This window comes from Carlito syrichta, unplaced genomic scaffold (genome assembly GCF_000164805.1).
Source record: "Carlito syrichta isolate Samal-C Ts95f unplaced genomic scaffold, Tarsius_syrichta-2.0.1 Scaffold287221, whole genome shotgun sequence".
NCBI classification, from domain to species: domain Eukaryota; kingdom Metazoa; phylum Chordata; class Mammalia; order Primates; family Tarsiidae; genus Carlito; species Carlito syrichta.
Genome location: NW_007231317.1, coordinates 42,315 through 64,373, shown reverse-complemented (window position 1 = coordinate 64,373; position 22,059 = coordinate 42,315). Strand labels below are relative to the sequence as shown.

The 22,059-nt window shown below is 38.0% G+C and overlaps 1 long non-coding RNA gene across 2 annotated transcripts in view; it reads right to left on the bottom strand.

The window, feature by feature from the left end:
- Positions 1-17,684, bottom strand: part of LOC103254640 — a 137,349-nt gene extending 119,665 nt beyond the window's left edge. For both annotated transcript variants that reach the window (XR_503974.1, XR_503973.1), the window contains exon 1: positions 17,576-17,684. This is a non-coding gene — a long non-coding RNA (uncharacterized LOC103254640). The remainder of the gene's footprint in view (positions 1-17,575) is intronic.
- Between the last annotated feature and the right edge of the window lie 4,375 nt (positions 17,685-22,059).

The following is a 22,059-nucleotide window of genomic DNA, read 5'->3' as shown; positions in this document are numbered from 1 at the left end:
AAAAAAAAAAAAAAAATCCTTAAAATTTTTTACAAAGGTTATTCCTTTCTCCCCTCCTCATCTCTAAAGTTTGTGCTATAAATATATTTTCTCCTTTTTGACCTGATCTTATTCTTAGTTTTATAATTACGTATTCTTACCACCATTTCACATTTTAATGCCACTCTAGTCATTTTGGTCATCAGAAGTTTGCTGTCCCGGAATTCCTCTGAGAAGTTCCCACAAGAACAATATTCTCACAAAGTTTCTTTATATTTAAAAGTCTGTACCTGTTTTACTTCTAATTTTGCTAGATATAAAGTTCTTATTTTGCATTTTTTGTCCTTAATGTACTAAATATGTCTCCTCATTTCTTTTTGGCACAAATTGTTTCAAAGCATGAGGATTAGTATAAGTTATATGCACTTTTTATCCACACAGCCTAAAAATTATTTTTTGCCTTCATGTTCAAAAGTTTCCCCAAAATAAGGCTTGATATTAGCCTCTCTGGGTTGACATTCTTGAGTATATGAGTATAATACATACGCATTCAATAAGTTTCAAATCTTTTTTTTAAAATCCCATACAAGCTTTCCTGAATTATGGTTTTGCATAATTTAGTTTATGCAAAACTTTAGTTTCCTTCTTCAGAGACGCCTATTAACTATACAGTGTATATCATCTTTGCTTATCTTCAAAGTTTCTTTTTTCTTTTTTTTTTTTTTTTTTGGCTTTTAATGTTTAACTTTTAACCTTGCATTTTTCTTAAGACGTTGTTAGCCAAGTTTATGTGTTTCTGCTAATATGATATCCAATTTTTTCTTCAGTTCTGTCACCTCATTTCTAACCTTTTCTAATCCTGATGAATGTCATTCATTTATATCTTATATCACATTTAAATGTTTTTTAACTTGACTTATTTGCTTATTTCACAGGCATATCATTATGGAACACTTTCATTGTCTGTACAAATTTTATTCTGCTCCTTAATCTCTTTGTAACTTGCTAAGTTTCAAAGGGATATAACCTCAACACTTTTTTGTTGTTTATTATTATGTGAAATTGCTTTCATTAACTTTTAGAATGTATCTTGGTTCAAATGACATTTTGTAACTTCACAGAGCTCCTTCTTCTAGTATGTCTGTGTAGCAACTCCTTTGGGTACCCTCCCACTGTGGGAGCTTTTCTGTCCACTTAATAAATCCTGCTTTCTAAAAATAAATTAAAAATACGGTGGTTGGGCTGGGCGTGGTGACTCATGCATATAATCCCAGCCCTTTGGGAGGCTGAGGCTAGAGGATTGCCTGAGCCTAGGGTTTCCAGAGACCAGCCTAGGCAACTTGGTGAGACCTCATCTCTACAATAAATCAAAAAATTAGCTGAGCATAGTGGCGTGTGCCTGCGGTTCCAGCTACTTGGAAGGCTGAGGCGGAAGGATCAGCTGGGTCCAGCAGGATGAGGCTGAGGTGGCCGTGATCATGCACTGCACTCCAGCCTGGGTGACAGAGTGAGACTCCAACTCAAAAAAATATATAGTGGCTTGCTTGCTAAGATTCTCTCTTTCCATTTCCCTTTCCCACTTTTACCTGGAGAGCCTCTTTCCTTTCTTGCTTTTTGTCCCTGCCCTAACCAATTTTGATTCTATTCCTGCTAGCCTAATACTTTACACTGCAAGGAAATCCTGGTTCATCAGTTTCAAGGGTCCCTAGGGGCTAGGTAGCACCAACTTCTTAATGTAGCCCTTACACTCATCCTTGATATAAATAAGTTTAAGAAACCGAAAAGAAATAACATGGAGTCAATACACCCAGTGAGCTGCCATTTTAACATTGTTTAGCTCTGTCAAGCTTCTCTAGAAGTTCAGAATCAGTTTCTCAGAGGTAGCTCCTGATAATTGTTTTGCAACCCCCTCCCCAACTTGTTTTGCTTTGTACTAATTAGCTTTTCTATTTCAAGTATTCGCCTCCACCCATAAGACCCAAGTTAACCTAATCAGCTCTTCCTGACCTTCATGGCACAGACAGACCCCATCACCATGGCAGCAGTCATGTAACTAGCTCACCCATCTACCTACTCTTCGTCACCTGACATCAGTACCTGTGCATACTCCCCTCCATGATGACATAGAACAGACCACCACCCAATCACCTTTACCACCTGCCCCCATAAAAGGGAAGGATTAAAAGGCATTCAACTTCAAACAACAGTCACCATTGCCTTGCTAAGCTATGGTCTGGCCATGTGTTCTTTGAGCTACGACCAGGCCGTGTCTTCCCTAAGCTTTGGCCCACTCCCTTACCTTGGGGAGGTGAATCTCAATCTCTCTCACTCTTTCTAATCTTTTTAAATAAACTATATTTTCCAATCTAACTTCTGTACAATTCTTTGCATCTTTCTCGCGGCATCAGATCGCAAACCAAACACCCACCCCCATTGGGCCTGACGTAACATTGGGAGGCCCCACTGGGATATGTTTTCACCTGACATTTTTGGAGGCCCCCGTGAGATCTTTAACCTAACAGAAACCCTCCACCTTTAGCTGCTGTCTTCTATCTCCTTCCACACTCTCCTCTTGGCTGTTTGTAGGTTCCTGTGCTCAAGTCCATAAGTCGCTCATTGTTTCCTTCTTGCTTCTTCCAGTGAAGGTGTTGGCACCAGGCAAGTTGTATGGCTGTTGGAGATTTGTTCCTAATGCATATATTTGAGGATTCACAGAAACAGTCTATGACTTAGCTCTGTTAGGAATATGGACTCCATGGGTCTTGTTTTTTTTTTAATTTTTGCTTTCTAGTTTTCACTATGCTCCCAGAATTTTCCAAGACATATGACTTTTGAACATAGATATAAGTACAAGTACAGTAGATACAGATGCAAATAGAGTTGAAGGTATAGGTACAAGTATGACTACAGATGTGGACATAAACATACTTTTTTTTTTTTTTGAGTCAGATTCTCACTCTGTTGCCCAGGCTGGAGTGCAGTGGCATGCTCAAGGCCACCACAGCCTCCGTCTACTGGGCTCAGGTGATCCTTCCCATTCAGCCTTCCAAGTAGCTGGAACTACAGGCACATACCACCATGCCCAGCTAATTTTTTTATTTATTATAAAGATGAGGTCTGACCAAGTTGGCCAAGCTGGTCTCGAAACCCTCGGCTCAGGCAATCCTCTCGCTTAAGCGAAAGTGCTGGGATTACAGGTTTGAGCCACCGCGTCTGGCATAAACATACATTAATATGCATAGGTAAAATGACTGGCAGAATAATCATTAAAATATGTATTACTGGGTTGGTGAAATTATAGGTGATTTTTTTTGGTCTTTATTTTGATAATAGCAGTTTTTTCTTTAATTTTTATTTTAAAGATGTGGGGTACAATTCAGGGTTAGGTATACAAATGGTCATTGTACAGGTAAAGTTTGGGACTCACTTTGATCTCCACTTCACCTGGTTTGAGATCAGGTACCCTTACTGATGAAGTGTGCTCCCCTCCCCAGCAGTTTCCCACCACTGCCAATCCCTTTCTTGTAGTATTGTAATAATTGTTCAGGGTCAGCCTATCAGTAAGAGCATGTGGTACTCAATTCTTTGTTTCTGTGATAGATCACTGAGTATGATAGACTCTAAGTCAATACAAGTTGCTGCAAAGTTCATAATTTTGTCCTTCTTTATGGCTTCTTGAATAATAGCCATATTTTAAGCCACTTAATAAAAACAAAAACCAAGGTTAGTACTTACAGCTCTATGAGAACAACTTTTAATTGCTCAGGGGTGTGTGCCAATGGCCCCTTTTCAGGGTCCCCTCAGCATCTCACCAAATTCAAATATTTATCTCCCTTGGTTCTACTCATTGCACTTTTAAAAAATCATCTGTATAGTAAAAAAAAAAAAAAAAAAAAAGGCACACTGTTAGTTTATTTCCTCCCAACCCTGTGGTTGGTGGTGTAAATTATATATTTTGTATGTGAGTCTTCAAGACCAACTTCTAACATTCCATTACAAACTGAAGTCACAACAGCATCTAGCTTTTGTTTTTCAAAACATTCTTCTGCTTTCAGATGAATGTCTCCATTAAAATAGTACCAAAGCCTACCTAAGACCTATAAAGTCAAGAATTTGGGTGGGGCACAAGGGCTCATGTCTGTAATCTCAGCACTTTGGAAGGCTCAGGCAGGAGGATAACTGAAGCCCAGGAGTTTAAGACCAGCCTAGGCAACACTCTACAAAAATTTTAAAAATTAGCCAGCCAGCCATGTGTCTGTCATCACACCTACTCAGGAGGCTGAGGCAAAAGGATCGCCTGGACCCAGGAGGTCAAGGTTGCAGTAAACCATGATTGTGCCATTGTCCTCTAGTCTGGGGGAAAGAGTGAGGCCTTGACTAAAAAAAAATTTTTTTAAGAATTTCACTCTCTCAGAGTTCTTGTTGGATTTTACCACTCTTCCTATCCCCTAGGGCAACAGATCTCACATTTATTTTTTAGTTTAATGATGAAAGCTACAGTTAAAAGACAATCACAAGAAGAAAAAACAAGGTGGGTAGTATTCAAAATGTTATTCTTTTTCATTTCTATACACAAATCATTTTCTCTGGATGGTGACGTTACCCTTGTTTACAGTTGCAATGTTGACTCTAACTTTTTTTGTGTGGACATTAGTTGTTTCATGAGTTAACTTAATGAATTGTTTAAAAATTAACCATTTGGTTACTATTCAACCTTTTGTAGCAACTTAGAGTCCTTATTACAGTATCTTTATACCTGTCATCAATTAAATTGGGCTATTGCTGAAAGAGCAACTGAGAGAAGCAATAGTAACCACAAAACACACACACACATTTTAAGATGTTCTCCTCTTCCCCTGGTATTTCAAAAGGATTCCTGAAGCACAAAATACCCTGGAAAATGTCCCTTTTTCCTTTGTCAACTTTCTCAACATCATCACCATGACCCCAATTTTCTTATAGGCATAACCACATAAAATAACTGGTATGTAAGCATTAGATGGATATTTGTAAGTGGATATTCTGGAATTCTCAACTAAGAGAGAACAACTCCAATAGAACTTTCCTCTCCGGAAGACCTCACATCATGCCCCCAATGGCCACATTGTCTCAAGTCTTCCAAGAACTGAAATAGTTGGGAGAAACCCCAACTATTCAAAATTTTGTCCTGAAATTAGCTTCCAGTACGTGAGTTCTCTTATGACCACCCTTTAGCAAGTTGAGTTTTTGATTGGTTTCGTTGTTAATGACTGATAATAAAAACCACAGTACATCAAAAGCTACTCTTACTCCATTTGCATTTTGATTTTTTTGTTTTTGTTTTACCCAGTGGAGTGATCACTGAAGAAAGCTAGATTGCTATACGGTTTTTATACCAGCTGCACAGAAAAGCCAATACACTAAGGCAGCAGTCATTGTAGTCCAGAGAAAGTGTTTAATCATCACAAGGAAGCCAAGTAGGAGAACGGAAGATATTTCTCAAATTTACCACCCCAAGAACTCAGAAGCTGGGATTTTTCTAGGGTAATCTGGTGAGCAGGGGGCTAAGGAATTAGGACCACTGATTGATTGGGGATGAAATCATAGGGGTGTCAAGATTGTCTTCATGTTCTAAGTCAGGATCTGGGTGGGGTTACAGATCACTGGCCCAGATGGCATCAAATGGTCTACCAGAAAGAAAAGTCTGAAAAATACCTCAAATACCAGTCTTGGGTTGTACAGTAGTGTTGCTATCTTATAGGAGAAATTAGGGAAGTTATCAGTCTTGTAACTACCAACATGACAACTGACAAACAAGCAATTAGCGAAGCAGGCTAGGAACCAATGGATGCTTACTGTTTAATGAACTCTATACCTTAACAGAACTCACATCAAAGATGTCAGCATGTTAGAAGGCCTACATGAAAAAAAGTTCACCAATCTTGCAAGTATTCCTGGGAGACTAGGATGTGCATGGAGAGAGAAAAGGTCAAGGAAAAAAGAAAGTGAGTACAACAAACATGTTATCATTTAGCTTTGCTTATATAGTAATAAAATTTGGGTCCCCCATTACAATCCTAACTTTGTCATCTTTTACTAATTTTACAAAGACATTCTCAAGACAATAAAGTTGTTACAAATGACTCCAACGGTTTATAGATAAAATGTACTTCCATGTTATGGAAGAGAAGAAAAATGTTCATGAAAAGACAGAAGACCCCAAATGGAGTCATTCATGATAAAGAGTCACATGGCCTAAGTTGTTCACTTATGAGATCTGACCTTCTAAGAAATCAAGAGAGAAAGATGAGAGCCAAATCACCAAATAGGTCAGTTTCCCAAATAAACTAGAGATTTACAGCAACCAGTCAAAGGGACCCAGTAGACAGAGCCGGCATGATAAGAAAACCCCCTCCATTTTAACCCATGTGAGGAAAGTACCTGAGGAAAACTAATCCACTTTTCACCCTGTATGCTATTTCCCTTTTCCTGCTCCAGCTGCCTTACAAAAACCAATCGTTCTGCCATGCCTGATCCTTCTGTTTTGTGGACTGAATGCTGCTTTGTTCATAAATCATTAATAAAAGCTAATTATGTTTCTCATTTAATTTGTTGAAATTTTGTTCTTTGACAATAACAATAATTCTTACATTTGTATAGTAATCTTGCATCTATATTTCATTCGATTTTTAATTCTATATTCTACAAGTAATATCTACTGAATGTCTGTTATGTGTCAGGCACAAAGTTGGATGTAAGTTGGGTACAGTGAAGTATAAGAAAGAGCCTGCAACAATCTAGTGGAAAAGGAGGTGCTGTCACTGTTCTTTAAAAGAGGAGTCTACAAAAGATTAAGCAATTTTCCAGGGTAGTTGACAGGTAAATTGATAGCAGAACTGAAGCCAGTATTCACTCTGAGAATGTGATTTTACATTAACTACTAATACTCCCACTGGATCATTGACTCTATATAGATATATCTGCATATATATTTGTATTTTTCTTATCCACAATAAAATCAAAAGTAACACTCTGGTGGCAGAAAAATCATCTTTCACTTGAAACCAAATTTTCCTGCAGATCTGTGTCTCTGGCATAAAAAACATTTTTATGCTGTGATCAAATGAACACAAATTCTAAATTGGCAAGCTTCTGTCTGTGCTGGGTTCGGGTACTATGGGGTGTGAAATAGTTGAAAGAAGAGAGAATTTTATCCCTGAACTGGAGTTGTTATGCCAAACGGATTGTGGTCCTCATTACCTATTCAATGACTCACTAGCCTATCAGTCTACTGTAGAAATAAAAGCCACATTTACTTTTCTTTCTTTAATCTCCCTGTTCTTAATTGCCATATTGACAAAAAAGAAACAGTTGTTTACTTTCCAAATTCTCTGGAGCACCAGCCAAATTAATCCTTTTAAGCAGTGTTTCTTCAGCTCCAGAAGCAAGCAGCATGCAAAGTAGCAAGAGGCTCCCTAAAGAGGCAGCAAACACAGGATGCCCAGACATTCACCTTGACTGGGAGAGCCCTGCGGGCATTTGCATCTTACTTTGGAAACAGCCCTGGGGTTGTGGAGGGAGGGTGTGCATGGCTGGGGCTGGATTAAGAAACAGGCCAGCTAGCTAAGCGACTCCCTGTGTTGTCAACTGTAAGGGAACGCCTAATAAATACTGTTGATTACCTCTCCTTGGGCCACTGTCTCTTCTTTCTTAATAATAGGATCCCAGTTTTGTTCCCAACGACGGTTTGATCTGAATGCTGAATCATGATTGTCTGAACTGATCTTGACATCACGTTTCCTTTGACAGATACTTTCATTTCTAACTTTTTTTGCAGCTCCGGGTGGCTACTTGACACAATTCTGAAAATTTTATAGTATTCTGAATGCTATAAAAGAAATAAAATGTTAGAAGGGAATTGGCTGGCACCACCTTCTTCTTCATTCTTGCTTGGGACATTGCTGTGACGACGAATCCACAACCCAGAGGTAAGGAGAAAGGCATTCCAGAGGAAGTAAGATCTCAGTGGCAAGCAGAAATGATCAGGGCCAAGAGGGTGGGGACTGGAACTTTAGGAAGAAAGAATAGTCTCCATTAAGGCCCAGAGGCAAGAAACAGCATGGAAACATGAAGAACGCTTAAAATATTTAGTATGATCAAATTACAAAGCATGAGGCTGAGAGGGGTAAGAAATCTATTGAAGAGACAGACGATGATCAGATCTTGCAGGGCAGAGCAAGTCTAGCGACCGTACTACTAGAGAGAATTGAATGTCAGGCACAGATATTTAAAAGCCAGAATAAATGGGAACCTGTGAGTGAATGAATACATTGGGAAAAGGCAGAAATCAGGGTTAGCTCCCAGTTTCTGACTCTGGCAGCTATGTAGGTGACATGCCAATCACTTGAAAGAGGAAAGACAGGAGGAAGAACAGGTTCAAGGGAATCTGAGGGGTTTTTGAGTCCTCCAAGGGGAGATTTATGTCTGAGACTCAGGAGTGAGATTGGAGCTGACGCAGACAGAGATCAGAAGTAATTCAATGCATTTTTGGACAGTAGAGAGAATTTTGATGTGTCTGGAACAAAACTGCAGAGGAACCCTGAAATCGCCCATCATTTCTGGCAAAAAATCTCAAACTTGACTGTGCATAGTAAGACTCAGAAAAAACTTGCTACAAGACAGATTGTTGAGTTCCATACTAGGAGACTTCCCTTGAGGAGGTCTGTACATTCTGGGATCAAAAATCTGCATTTTAATAAGAATTTTAGTATGATTTCTGATGACGATGATTTTGTGCGTGCAGAAGAGAACGATAAAGATAGAAATGAACTCAGGGAGATGGTAAAAGAATCAAGAACACTGAGCTGAAGAAAGGAAAGGGAACATTTCAGAGAGCAGAGAAGACCAGCTGTGCTGAAACCAGGGAGGAGTTGTGCTGAATTTTACTTTAGTTCTGTAAGATTGAGATGCTGTCAACTCAGGGAGAAGTCACCAAATACAGGAAAGAGATACATGTTTTCTTGTTTGTTTTTCTGACACTTAGTTGCAATTTACTAGTTACTATTAGAGATTTAAGTCCATTTTTGAAATGTCCTGCATGTAGGGATTTTTCTTATAAACGTTAAGTTCTGTTGATAACACATCAAAATTATTTTCCTCTTAATCATAAAAATAACAATTGAAAATATAAAAATTAAAAGAGAATATAGCATTCGTGTTACAGATAAATAGCAAATTCCATATTCTATTATTGAGAAAAGGATATATAATTGAAAAAAAGGACATGCTCATTCAATGAGTTTTGATAGAATAAAAAAAAAAGATGTGCTTTAAATTTGTCTTCTGCTTAAAAAACCCAAATACTATTGAGGTGAAGACCATGGACTAGGGCATTAATATCATATCATATATTAGATAAGGGGAGGAAGGAAAAGTTATGAGGAAGACTATAGGATTTTTGCTTAAAATTTTTTTTAAATGTTTAGAATGTCACTGAGCAAATTTTTAAGAAAAACAATTCTAGTCTCTTTCCTGTGACTTATGAAATGAAAAAATATGGGCAATGATGTGAGGAAAAAAGTAACAGAAAGGATTTGCATAGTCTATTTCTTTTGGAGATTAATTATTTTAAGTCAAGGATATATAGGTGCTTAATTTAAATGACTGAAAGCTGAAAAGTAAAATTATAAGTGCCTCCTTTGCGCAACTAAGTTAAATAACACTAGTGTCTATGATTTTCACACTCTAGCAAAGGAAGGAAAGGAGGGAGGGAGGGAAGGAGGGAAAGAAAGGGGATAGTATTCTGTAGATTGTCATATAGTCTAGAAGTTGTGCAACTGCTTTACTTTATCACAAATATCCAACTTATGAACCCAATTGTAAAAGACATTTTGCCAATTCATCTTTCTTTTTCACAGTGTAGCCAATCCATTTTCCTGGAAACAATTATTCTCTTAATTATTTTACTCTATGTGCTATATAGCTCTAGTAAGAGACAGACTTCAATGCCATTCAATTTGATGATCAAATTGAGTACATCATTCTTAAGTTCCACTTCCAATTAGTGACATGATCATTTCTGAATCTGTGTTATAACAAGTACCCTTTGGGTAACTTTTTTTAAATGCCAGCCCCCTAGAAACTTTTATTATTTGGCTGAAAAACAATGGTAGGTTACCATGAATTGACACCCCTTGTATCATGACTCCTACATGACAGGGTCATTCAGATCCGAATGACACTAATGACATTACAACAGCAATTGTACTGGTCTCTCCCTTGTACAGTCATTATCTTTGGTCATTCAATTTAAATGCATCATTTAGTTTGACAGCAAATTGTATGACAGAATAAAAGAGACCTTAGGGGTGAAAAAACATCCCTAAGTAAAACTGATTTAACATCAAATAACTTCAAGGTTAGCTCTGCACAATCAGTTGCTACCTTGCCATATCTCCTTTACCAAGAAGAATGCTGTCATAGCTAAACTGGGCCATTTAACCTTGAGGGTTAGACAAACAAAGGAATAGGCTACAAATGTCTTTAAGGACACATGTATAGAAAACTCAGCAGTTATAAAACAAAACAAAGCCTAAGCCATTTGCAAAAACATATTTCAAACAGAAAATTGAGTCAAGTAGTTCATATTTTAAACTTATTCTTAAGAGCATAAGCTTTAAAGTTACACAGACTTGAGCTTGAATCTTGGTTTTATGACTTACAAGATAAATAATCTTAAAGAGACAAAAGATTGCATTTATTAGTATGACTATCCTCATTTGTAAAATTGAGATTGTAATATCTATTCACAGACTTAGTTTCAGGGATTAAGTAAATTGGAAAATTCTATTTAGCACTGAAAATACTTTCTAAATAAGAAAGGTAGCTTTTATTAATGTATGATTGTTAGGTAACTAATAATAGGAATGATAACCCCTCAACAATAGCAATGTTTAAGTTCAAGATTAAGTTTGAAGAATAGATGCTTACTTTGATATTTCTTCACAGTTGGTGTACAAATCCAGATGTGTCTTCAATCAACAATGATCTTTGTGTACTTCCATCCTCTCCTTTAACATTCTAGTATGTGACACAAATTTCAAAATACAAATAAAAGAAAACAGCACATTTATATAAGTGATTTCTTACCAATTAACATGGTGTGTTGGCATGAACCTGTAACTTAAATTCTAAAAGTACATGAATAAATATTGACAGCCTGCATTCTTCCATTAGGAATATATCCCTTGCATTCATAAACCATTGTTTTCAAAATATCTGGAACACTTAACACATTCTTAACGATCAGACATTCATATTTCAAGTGTAAATGAATGAGGTGTCTCCAGTGTCTTGTGAAGAACAGTGGAGGATGGCCCGGAGTGACACAGACATCAATAAAACAGCCTGAGTGAGGTTGGTACCTTAGCAAGCATGGAAATATGACTGCCAACAGACTTGTAAGTGGGAGGAACATATATATCTCTCTATATATATGCTATTTCACAGTTTTGCCTAGAGGTTTCGTAAGCTTGGGCTATGGTAAAATCTTTATGTGCTTGAACCCTGCTGCAAACTATCGTATTCACATAAGGTGTGAGTAAATCTGCACAGAGTCTATCGAGGGCAAGAGACCACCTTGCATCGAGACACCTTGTAACAGAGGGTGCCCACAGAGCCTGTTAGGAACACATGATAGAACTGGCATCCTCTGAAATCTCTTGCTAATCCTACTTTTGGTCTAATCTAGTTAAATTTAATGGATTTAATAATTCAGTGGTCTCTTTGTGATTAAATCAGTCTTTTTCAGATTATAGCTCAGTTTTGAGATTCCTCTGTGTCTCCCTAGGCTACTTTCTAAGATGTATTGCAGGAGTGAGCAAACTTTACCTATAAAGGGCCAGATAGTATATTTTAGGCTTTATTGGCCATATAGGTTCTATTGCCACTATTCAACGCTACCATTGAAGCAGGAAAGCGGTCACAGGCAAGAAGTAAATGAAGGGGCAGGGCTATGTTCCAATAAAACTTTATTGATGGATGAAAAATATTCATATAATTTTCATATAATATTCAAATGTTAGAAAATATCTTAATTCTTTTTCAAGCATTTAAAATGTAAAACATCATTTTTAGCTTCCAGGACACACAAAAGCATGCAGCAGTCATTATTTAGCCTATAGACTACAATTTGCCAACATCTGGGATCTTGTGTTCTGAATGGGGTCAGTTAGGTGACCTTGGGCCCTCGGAGAGGGAGATTCTCAAGCATCAAGCTCATCTTTGGGTAAGTGTTAGCTGGTGATCATTCATTCGAAGTTAGCCTGTTTGCTGTGTAGTTATATACTTGTGACCCTAAATTTCTCAGCTTGATCCAGCCTCTTGGCCCTCCAAGCTGTCACGGCATCCCCTCTGCTCCCTGCATTTCTAGACATCTCTGAAATGTCTGCCACATCTTTCATCTTGTCTTTGTTCTCATCTTGTCTTGTTCCCACCACACCAGGACCTTAAACCAAAGTCCATGTACTCTGGAACTAAAGAAAACATACACATATACATGAGATCCACTCTCCAACACAACACAACACCCACTCTCTTAACTGTGTTAGTCTGCTGCACGTTAGTCAGAGAAGCTCTGGGACAACCTTTTTATTTGTTTGTTTGTTTGTTTATTGAGTAGGGATCTCACTTTGTCATCCAGGCTGGAGTCCAGTGGCGTGCTGCTCACAGCCACCGTATCCTCAACCTGCTGGGCTCAGGTGATCCTTCCACCTCAACCTTCGAAGTAGCTGGAACTACAGGCGCGCACCACCACACCCGGTTAATTCTTTGATTTATTGTAGAGACGAGGTCATACCATGTCGCCCAGGCTGGTCTCAATCCTGTGATTCAGGCAATCCTCACACATCTGCCTCTCAGAGTTCTGGATTACAGATGTGACACCATGCCCGGGCTTTTTATTGATTGATTGATTGATTGATTGGGGGAAGGGAACATCCTTTTCCTACCGCAGAGGCAATTACGGACTGAGGTTGCAGGCCCTCTGCCCTAGTTTTCTATCTGCACGTGCGATGAACTTCCTCCCCACGCTGGGGTTTTGGAGTTATTAGAAGGTAGATCACGAATTCTCTTGCCTTGATGGCCAATATCATAGTCTTTTCCTTCCAGGGAGAGCATTGTTCTTATCTCCTTCCCTGATGCCAAAATAGTGGAAAGTGAACAGAGAAAAATAAGTTTTCCAATATGGAAAATAATTGTGCATATTAAAAATATGATACCCTTCATCTGTAGCATGTTCATAGGCAGAAATGAGGAAGCTGAAAATTCTAGTGAACGAGGACAGCATAACCAAAGAAAAAAACACACCTAAGATTGTCTACAGACACACTGCTTTAATTCAAAAGAATAATGCTTATTGTGTGATTTGCTCCAGAAACCATTCTGGGATAAAGAACCAAGGTACGATGAGGCAAAATAACCTTTATGCTGATTACTAACACGGTTTCGGGTTTTTGTTTTTTTGTTTTTGTCAGATAGCATTATGTTCAGAAAGTATATCTACTAAAAGAAAATTACCTTGTCTTTTACTCTGGATTGGAAAGTATTTTGTATTTTATTGTATGCAAATGTATGTTACAGAAGTATTTTTAATATTCACTTTTATAATGAAAAGGAATAGAATCCATGTGAGAAAATTTTGTTAGTAAAATTGTTTTATCTCTTGTGACCAAAAATTATTAAATAAAACTAAAGAAGAATCTGGTGACCATTTAGTCAATACTCATTTATTTACTAAATGACCAATCAACAAATACTTGTCGAGGACTACCATAAGGCAAGCACTACTGTAGGACCAGATATAACGTAGTGAGCAAAACACTATCAAGCACCACATAGACAATAAACAAGATAAATAAATAAAATATAAAATACGAAAGCAAGTAATGTGTCCTAAAAAGAAATTAGAAAACAAGGAAGGGTCTTATTAAGTGTTGAAATTTCAGATAGAATGGCCAGGAAAGTTCTTACTTATCTGAAGAAAGTGAGGGGGTTAACTGTACAATATAATAGAGAAGAGTATTCTATTGAATATTCTTTGAAAGCAGCAAGTCTAGAGGCCTTGTCTTGAGAGTATGTCGGGCAGGTTTGGGAAATGGCAAGGAAGCCAGAAATGAGGAGAGAGAAGGGACACGGGACTTGATCACACGGAGAGAGGTGACTATGAAGATCTTTACTTTTACTGAGTTTTAAAGTCATGGAAACATTTTGTCTAGAGGAGAGACTTGATCTGACTATAATTTTAATAGATTACTCTGGCCACCAAGTTGATAACTGGCTTGTCTTTGTCCCTTCAGGCTGTTATGACAAAATGTCATAGACTGGGTAGCTTATGAACAACAAAAATTTATTTCTTTCTATTCTGGAGGCTGGGAAATCCAAGATCCAGGGTATCAGCAAATTCTGTGAAGGCCCACTTTCTGGTTCTGGTTCATAAATGGCACCTTCACCTTGTTTCCTAACATGGAGAAAGGGGAGAATTTTATAAGAGTACTAATAAGGAGTCTCTTTTATAAGGGTACTAATAAAACTCAGCTTTTCCCTCATGACCTAATCACCCCCCAAAGGTCCCACCTCCTAATATCATCACCCTACAGGTTATAGTTTCAACATTACATTTTCGGGAGACATAAACATTTAGTCCATTGCAAGACTGAAGGACAAGGTTAAAAATAGAGACCAGCTGAGATGCTATTACAATAATCCAGGCAAGAGATGATGGTGGCTTAGGTCTGGGAGACAGCAGTAGGTGTAATGAGAATGGTCAGATTCTGGATATAGTTAAAGGCAGAGCTAATAGGCTTCCCTGAGAACTTGAACCTGAGGTCCAGGAGAAAAGGAGTGGTCAAAGACAGCAACCGATTTTTTTTGACCCAAGAAACTGGAAATGAAAGATTGTCATTGACTGACATGGGAAGACAACTGATGAAGGCATTGGCTTGGGAGAGGATATAAAGCTCAAGTCTGAACATGCTAAGCTTTAAAAGCCTAGATCATCTAGACACAGACATCAAGAAGGCAGTTGGTGCTAAGGAGAGAAGTGTGGACCAGATGCACTTACAAATGTGTGAGTTCTTAGTACAAAAAGTCCCCTACATACAAACCTTCAAGTTGCAAATTTTCAAAGATGCGAATGTGCATTCACATGTCCAATCACATAAGTTAATTCACATGCCTGGCGTACATTGTCATGTGTGTGCATCCTCTAAAAGTGGTTGTGTTTCTGTGTACTTTACTGTACAGTACTGTAGAGTAAATTTTTGTGTTTGTTTTTTGTGTATTATTTGTGTGAAAAGTATTATAAGTATATACAGTACAGTACTATATAGAATACTGCATTAGTTGAATACCTAGGCTAACTTTGTTGGACTTATGAACAAATTGGATTTATGAATGCACTCTTGGAATGGAACTCATTTGTATACAGGGGACTTACTGTACACAGGAAGAATGTATAGCCTGAACACTGAGTAAGATCAAAGGAGGAGAAACCAGCAAAAGAGATTGAGTAGGTGTGAATAAAAATGTATGAGAGAAGCTAGATGAGTGGAGTGCATTGGAAACCAAGTAGAGATAGTACTTCAGAAAGCAGAGATAGCAGTTGTTGAGACTGGGTATCTAGGTGCTCAAGTCATGATGAATTTGTTGCCTGCCTCTCTTTTATGCCTCCTTCATTTTAGCTGCTGTTCATTGTAGTTGGAGTTGGTTACCAAGACAGTTTGCTACCAGGAATGTTTTGGATTAAGCCATTCAATACACTGAACAAACATTTAATAAGTGTCTACTGTTTTCAAGATACCTAGCAGAAAATGAAAGAGACACAGCCATTTTCCTTCAGGAACTCACAGACTAGAGGGATAAATTAAAGCTGGCACACAAGTGACTTAATTGCAAACTGCTATGGTTTAAATGTCCCCTCCAAAACACATTTTGAAATTTAATTGTCATACCATGGGTATTAAGAGGTGGGACCTTTAAGAGGTGATTGGGTCACACCAGCTCTGCCCACATGAATAAATTAATGCCATTATCTTGGAATTTCATCACATTTTTTTCTCTCTGTCTCATGTGTTCTTGCCCGGTCTAGCCTTCTCTCCCCATGCAATGCCTGTTACCATCTTGCGATGCAGCAAGAATGTCCTCACCAGATGCAGTCCCTCGATCTTGGTATTCCCCATCCCCAGAACTATGAGCCAAATAAATCTCTCTTTTTAAAACATAAATTACTGTGGTGTTCTGTAAAAGCAGGAAAAAAAAAAAAAAAAAGTGGACCAAGACAGCAACTGCAATGGGTATGAATCTCATTCCACAAGACTCAGGCAAGCAAGAAGTGAATATTTGTTTGTTTTCCTACCTCAACTTAATCTTGTATTTTTGGTTCCCATCTGGTCAAAATTAAATCTTACATCAAGATCATCTCCTCAGAAACAAAAAACAGAGTACAACCATGTTCTCACTTATGAGGGAACCCTGAACATTGACCATAATGCTATAAGAAAGGGATTGGCAGTAGCGGGATACTGTCAGAGTGGGGGAGGGACACAACATCAATAAGGGTACCTGATCTCAAACCAGGCAAAGTAGAGATCAAAGGGAGGCCCAAACTTTGTCTACTAGTATACCTAATCCTGAATTGTACCCCACATCTTTAAAATAAAATAAAAAAGAAGTGTAAAAAGATCATCTCCTTTACTGCAGGGATTTTGTCATAAATCTAGGGTTCTTAGGTGATGCCTCAATGTGAAGGAATGAGGGGATGGTACTGTCCCTTGCTCATGAGCTCTTCATACTGCATCTTCTGTTCCCATCTAATACTCAGCCACTGACCAATGTAAGTTGCCTCCAAGTTTTCCCTTGGCCCTCCTGTAGGGAGTCTCCAGATGTGGCTCTTGGTACTCTCTCGCTCTCTTTCTCTCTCTCTCTTTCTCTCTCTCTTTCTCTCTCTCTCCACATCTGTAACCTCTCAGAGGAACAGGAAACACCAGCTGCTTTCCCTTGCCACTCTAGGTTGTGGAAAAATGTATATGGCTACTCCATGCTCCCTCATCTTACACATGCCACTTCAGCCTTCCTTCTGTTCCCACACAGTGCTGGGCACCACAGGAGGTGTGGATCTTGGGATTTTCTTGGGTACTCACTAGGAAAGAGGAAATAGATCTTGCTTTCAGAGCTGACGTCACCCAATACCTCCCCAGTTTTCAAGCAAGTGTGAAGGAGCAGACCACAGGGGCCCTACCATATATAAGCTCTCTTGCTTATCCTCTAATGATCTCTTCCTTCTTCCCAATCCAAGTAAATTTTAATAAATCACTGATAGGAAATATTCCTTCTCTGTGTTCTATGAATTCCATTGTTTGTTTTCACCTTAAGCTTCAGAAATTCCAAAGGCTTTTCTCCCAACTAGGATTTTTAAAGGTCTTTTCTAAGGACCCTTTAAAAGTTGTTTCTTCTTTTCTATCTTCACTTTTGACCTTGATTTAAAAATGAACAAGCAAAACAAACAAACAAACAAAAACTTTTATTTCAATGCCCCCTCCATGCTAAGAAGGTAAGGTCTTACCTGAATTTGTTTCTGCAGAATCTTAGCTTCTATATGCAGTCAAGGGTACTGTCTTAGTTCATTTTGTGCTGCTATAACAAAATGCTCCAGATGGGCTAATTTATAATGAACAGAAATGTTTTTCTCACAGTTCTGAAGCCTGAAAAGTTCAAGATCAAAGTGCCAACATCTGGTAAGGGTCTTCTTACTGAATGAAAATATGAGAAAAGGGCAAAAAGAGGTCAAGAGAGAAAAAAGGGTTAAAGCTTGTCCTTCTACAAGGAACCCACTCCCACAATAACAAACCCACTCCCATGATAATAGCATTAATGTTTTCTTACTAACTAGACTCAGGGGAGGACAGAAGACAGAGGACAGAGGACAGAGTCCTCAAAGGCCTCACCTCTTATTACAATGGCAATTAAATTTCAACATGAGTTTGGGAGGGAAAAAACATTCCTACTACAGCAGCTATGGTTTCATGAGGCCCTCCAAGATAGAGTGGTAAGCTTAGAAATGGCGGGAAAGTTTTTACCTCATCTATTGGGCCTCCACTCATTGTCTTGGGAGTCTTTCTCCTCTCTCAAAAATGGTTTCTTTTCTTCCTATCTACAAGAGCTGAGCCTTGGACATCGTAGAGTTTCTCTATTCTGCCATAACCATAGTAACTGAGTCTAGTTAGTAAGAAAACATCACATCAGGGAACAATAATATTTCACAGTAGTTTTTGCCTAAAGTTAGCAATCATACAAGCTGGTTCCTTGCTCAGTTGCTATCCTTGCCTTTATTCTACTAGAGTCCAGCCATCTGACTCAAGAAAGAGAATAAATTGTTTGCATTCTTGCAGGACGATGGTTGTGACTCGGTGACTCTTCCACCCTGGCTTTCTTCTCAAGCTCACCTTTGTGTACATAAAACCATTGGTGAGCAGGTTTCACTTACAGATATGGTGCATCTGCAGACTGATTTTCCTATATGCGAGGCAAAAAAAAAAGATTGTCTGTAACACGTTTAAATACTTTCATTAAAATGTTTCCCCTACAGGACTGAGGTCTAATCTCTCACAATTCTTAGTAATTAAAAGGTTTCTGTAATTCACTAGCATAAATTATTTGACACATTGAAAGAATCCAGTTTAAACTTTACTTCTATAGTTGGTATTCAAAGTTTTCCATGTTTTAGCTATTTTCCCTTTTGCTAAAAAATAAAAGAGCGCAGTAGCTGAAAATTAAACTGGAGTAAAATAGCAAAAATAGTGTACTTTAACAATCTATTTTGCTTGTGGGAAAAAGTCTTTTGAAAGACCACATTGATTTTTATTTTATTTTATATGTCTAAAAATTATTCAATTCTAGGGTTATGGAATTTGAAAATTCTTGATTCTAATTAATCAGAACATTTTCTTTTATTTAGTCCTGGAAACCCATAAAAAGTTATTAGCTGTCAGCAGCTTAAATGCCAGTTTATCAGAGGCCCTGACTTAGTACCTGCTGATAGTTATTGTGAAGGCTGAAAGGTTAACAAGAATGGGCTGCGACCAACCGCCTCGCCAGGTGTTTTTCCCCGCAGTTAATGGACTCGAGCCAATTGAAATTATTACTCTAGAACAAGTCACAGACACTCTTAATCTTTGCATAGAAACATTGCTAGGGGGGAAAAAAAAGCTGGAATTTGCATTGTTGCTTTTCACCATAGTCAAATTTAGAGCAATTAACATAAACTATAGCTAATCTTCTATTTGTAAATGAAGGCTTGGCAATTCCAAAAAAAAAAAGAGAAACAAACCTTTTAGAATAATATGCATGTATAACATGTTCCATTAAAATAACAGTCCCTTCAATGAAATAATGTCTTGTGAACGCTTTCACTTTTTTTTTTGGAGGCATGGTGGTTAAGGACTACATAAGTATTAACGTGTCTAAGTTCTTTTAATGGGTGGGTTTATAAATCTGAACAGTTGTAATGGAATAATCAGAATCAACCAGATGGAGTTGGAGCCAGCCACTGTGGGTATTTGAGAAATGCATGCTGTTTGGGGGGACTGAATATGTATTTATCCAATCCAAAACGGAGCAGATGGCAAAGCAAACAGGTAAGCATTTGCTTTATCTTCCAGATATTGTGGTTCACTGATTATCTCTATTTATTTTGGGAACTTCAGAACATCTGTAAAAATCAGATGAAAGACAAACAGAGGTGACCGAGAAGGACTTGAATAAAGTGGAGAATGTCAGAGCTTTCTCACTGTCAGAGGAGAAGGGAGAGATTCTCACCCCTTGTCAATCATCAGGAATCACACAGAATTCTAGGTAGCAGCATTTGCAATTCAATACTCTGCTGTAGAAAATACAAAGGAATGAAATGCTTTCATTGTATAAAATCGAAAATTAGATAAGTGGGAATAAGAGTAAGAAGAATGGAAATGGTCTGGATATAATAGAAGTGAAAATTACTCATGCCCACCCTAACATGAATGGGCTCATCTGGTGCCAGCATCTTGGCTTCTAAATACAATTCTCCCCATAAAGAAGCATGAGTTCCTTGGAGAAATGGCGAAGGCAAGGAAAATCATTTGTGAGTTTAAGTGTGTTTATAATATAAGAAAGTACTCAGTGATAACTGCAAACATAACCAAAAAAAAAAAAAATCACAGAGGCAAGCTTGGAAGATTCCACTGGCCAAATTTGGGACATTCTGAAGATTAAAAAAATAAAATAATAAATTAGAACAGATTGCGTTTTTTAAAAAGTCAGTAAATCATGGGGATAGGGAAAGGAAAATCTCTTTTTAACAAAAGAATGGCAGCTACTATAGGTAGAAGAAATGATAAAATTAGAAAATTACCATTGTGCAAACAACAATTTAAGAGTTGATTTAGGCCGGGTGTGGTGGCTCAAGCCTGTAATCCCAGCACTTTGGGCGGCCAAGGTGAGAGGGTTGCCTGAGGTCAGGGGTTCGAGACCAGCCTGGACAACTTGGTGAGATCTCGTCTCTACAGTAATATTTTTTAAAAAATTAGCCAGGCATGGTGGCACATGCCTGTGGTTCAGCTACTTGAAGGCTGAGGTGGAAGGATAACTTGAGCCCAGCAGGTCAAGGCTATGGTGGCCATGAGTGTGCCATTGCACTCTAGCCTGGGTGACAGAGTAAGACTCCAACTCAAAAAAAAAAAAAAAAGAGTTGATTTAGGTAAGAATCAACAAATAATGCTTAAAAACATGAAGTAAAACGATCCCCATATTCTCAAAGTTTCACCCAACACATAATTTATGGATTAGGAAGAGAAAAGGGTACTCATACAGTGATGGCTGCATCTTAACCAAAGAATCAGAATAAGCATCGCCATAATGTAACAAATTAGCATTATTTTCCACCTCATATGATGCAATGAGGAGTCACAATACCATCTAAGACTATGTTGTATTTCTGCAAATACACACATAGACATATTAACAAATAATGAGAAAATAAACATGTCCAAACTGTAGAACATTTTACAAAACAATTGGCCCAGATTTGTCAAAATTGTCAAATCACGAAAGATCAAAAAACAAACAAAAAAACCAAAGAGATACTTATAGATGAAAGGAAACTAAGGAGAATGACAACAAGATGCAAACTGATCCTTGATCAGACCCTAAAAAATAAAAAAGTCCACGGGCGGGTGCTGTAGCTCAAGCCTGTAATCCCAGCACTTTGGGGGACAGAGGTGAAAGCATTGCCTGAGCTCAGGGTTGGAGACCTGCCTGAGCAACATGGAGACACCTCGTCTCTACAATTAAAAAAAAAATAGCCGGATGTGGTGGCATATAACTGGGGTTACGGCTACTTGGAAGACTGAGGCAGAAGGGTCACCTGAACCCATCGGATCAAGGCTGCAGTGGCCATGAGCGTGCCACTGTACTCCAGCCTGGGCAGCAGAGTGAGACTCTGACTCAAAAAAAAAAAAAGGCCACATTCACACAACTATAAAAGACACACGTGAACAATTGGAGAAATTTGAAGAGTATATTAGATAATATCATGGAGATGATATTTAATTTCTTATATATAAAAAATTGATAAAATGTTTTTGTAAAAGGATTTTCCTGTTCTTACGAGACACATGAAGTATTTAGAGTAAAATAACATGATGTCTGCAACTTACTTTCAAATGTTTCAGCAAAAAAGGATATAAATTTTAAACAGTATAGATTGATACAAATATTAAAGCAAATGTGGCAAAATGGTAAAAATTCAGCAGCTAAGGAAAGCTACATGTGCACCCTTTACACTATTCTTTTAATATTTTTAGGATTTAATTTTTTTAGTATTGAAAAAATAATGCTTATTTTAACTGACTTTATTTCCTACAGGTCTTTATCCGGGAAATACTCTGTGCAGAAAATCTCAAACAAATATAAAGTCTGTTGACTGCTATATCAGGAGGTCTTTTGTGAGACCCATTGGTTCACAGTGCTACTTGATTATCATAGGCCACCACCAATTGGCAAAATAAAACCAGC